Here is a 2,586-nt window from a genome sequence, read left to right on the forward strand (position 1 = left end):
AAAATTAAATATTTTAAAAATCATTTCAGATAAATGAACAACAACAACAAAAAGATTTGGTAAGAAAGGTGAGATTCTGTGGAATTTGAATGAAAGTTTCTAATATCTCTCCCCTTAGCTCATAAAGGCAAAACCTCCACTCCTAACAACTTCAGCCTAGAACACAGGGCTCAGTCTCCCATTTGCTTACAGTCAGAGTGTTTTTTACTGGAAGAGCAATAGATTAGCTTTCCCCATCTGTATCCACCTACATGCTGATGAAGCTCAGTCCTGACAAATGTTGTTAAGAGGTGGGATCATTTCTTCTACTCAGGCCCCCCTCATGGAACAGGGGCTTTAGCTTGGTCATGAGAGACAAAGAAGACTGTGATCCTGGTCATCTTGCTCCATGCTCTGATGTCATCTTTCCTCACCACGAGAGACAATCTGAGCTCACTTCCGACCACCACACCCCTCACACCACTGTGTTTAGCTCTTATAATAGAAAGGAGGCTTCTCCCCATTCACAACCCTAAAGCTCTGTTTAATAATATGATGCTTAGGGGCAGAAGCAGGCCTTCATATACAGATCTTCTAATAACTTCCCCAAGGAAATGACTTCATTTAAAACAGCCTTTGGAGAAAGTGAAATTTAAGTGTACTCTCAAAAACAGTGAAGTCTGTGGTGTAAGGCAATGTGAATGAGACTCAATATATAGGTTAAACATAGGCCAGCTACGGGGAAACCATGATAAATACAATATACATCATGACCATGTCAGTATACACAGAAAAATATTTGGAAAATAATTAACACTCTTTCATGATAAAAAATAGTCTAGTAGTTACAGAAGAGAACTTTCCAAATCAGTGGAAAGACATTTACAAACAGCTCAGAACTCACATCATAGTTAATGTGAATAGATGAGATGCTCCCACTGTAATATCAAGAAGAGAACCATGATGTTTACTCTGACTGCTTCTATTCAACATTACACTTGAGAATCCTGCAATTCCCTTTAATACTATAGCAAAGTAAATAAAAAAGAAACTGAATTCTGGCAAATCAAAAAAAAAGTCATCCAGTTTGGAAAAGATAAAAGTAAACTCTATTAGTAGATAACTTGATCTTCAACATTAAAAATTCTAAGGAATCTTCTATAAAAGTATTAGGACAAGTAAGGGATTTCAACAAAAGTGAAGATATGAGACCAGTATACCAAACTCAGTTATATTTTATATGCTCACGATGAACAGTCTGTAATTAAAATTAAGAAAATTATTACATTGCTATTGTATCAAAGGGAATAAAATATTTGGGAATATATTTATCAAAATTACTATGGAGCTTACACTTGGCAAACTCAAAACACTGTTGAAAGAAACCAAAGAAGATGCAAATAATTGCTTAAAGCTCTCCTGTTCCAGAGGTGAAATACTTAACATTGTTAAGATAGCTATACCCTCCAAATACATATGTCATTTTAATAAATTCCTATCAGAATTCTAGCTGACATATTGTTGAATATTACAAGCTAATTTTAAAACCTTAAAAGCAATCTTGTAGTACAAGGACATGGTGGGAGGATTCATACTATCCAGTTTTATATTTAGTATAAAGCAACTGTAGTCAAGTCAAAGTAGAGGTGGCCAACAATAGACGTAGATAAATGGAATAGAATTGAAATCCCAGAAATAAAACCATCTATCTATGTATAACACTTTATTTTTGGGGTATGGAAAGATTCATAAATATGCAGGTAGTCCTTGCACAGGGGTCATGCTAATGTTCCCTGGATTTTTCCAGTTTTAGAACATGTGCTGCCAAAGTGAGCATGACAAGTTATTTTCATATATATTAGATTTTTAAAAATTTTTAAAGATACTTAGATTACATAAAAATATAGGGGATTCCCATATAACCAACTCCCTACCACTCTCACACTTTTCCGCATGAACAACAACCATCCTTAGTGTGGTACGTTTGTTACAATTGATGAACATCTTTTGGCGCATTGCCGTTAAGTGTAGATTATAGTTTACAATGTAGTTTACACTCTCCCCTGAAAAATTTTGTAAACTATGACAAGATATACAACAGCCTATATCTGTCTTTGCATTGTCACTCAAATTATTCCCAAATCTAAAAAATGGCCCCATATTACACATCTTTTCCCTCTCACTCCCCCCAGAACCTCCAGTGGCTACTGCTTCCACATCAATGACAAAAGTTCTTCAATTGCTAGAATCACACTAAGTCTATAGTAGAATACCAGTAAGTCTACTTTAGTCCATCATTCATCCCCACTCCTGAGGATTCTGGTGATGCCCACTTTACCTCCAATTGAGAAGGGGCTTAGATCCCATGGGGGCAGAAGTATAAGACTGTCTTTCTTGCAGCTGCAGACTCTCTCTTTTCCTTGGGATGGTCGTTGTCCATTTTCATGTCCTTGTTAGTTGTCTGGAGAGTAGGTGTTGCAAGTACGTTGAGATTCAGAACCCAATTGGCATATGGAAACCCAAAGATTTAAGTCTCTTGGACATAAACCTATCATCTCTAGTACAAACTACAGGTTCAAACAGAGGGGGCATAATTACCATGTGTAG

At 36.3% G+C, this 2,586-nt stretch overlaps 1 non-coding gene across 1 annotated transcript; it reads right to left on the reverse strand.

The window, feature by feature from the left end:
• Positions 1 to 1,709: 1,709 nt before the first annotated feature.
• Positions 1,710 to 1,816, reverse strand: LOC111759688 (U6 spliceosomal RNA). The gene has a single exon (XR_002793591.1). It is a non-coding gene; the product is annotated as a U6 spliceosomal RNA (small nuclear RNA).
• Between the last annotated feature and the right edge of the window lie 770 nt (positions 1,817 to 2,586).

Source organism: Dasypus novemcinctus, chromosome 3 (assembly GCF_030445035.2).
Source record: "Dasypus novemcinctus isolate mDasNov1 chromosome 3, mDasNov1.1.hap2, whole genome shotgun sequence".
NCBI lineage: Eukaryota > Metazoa > Chordata > Mammalia > Cingulata > Dasypodidae > Dasypus > Dasypus novemcinctus.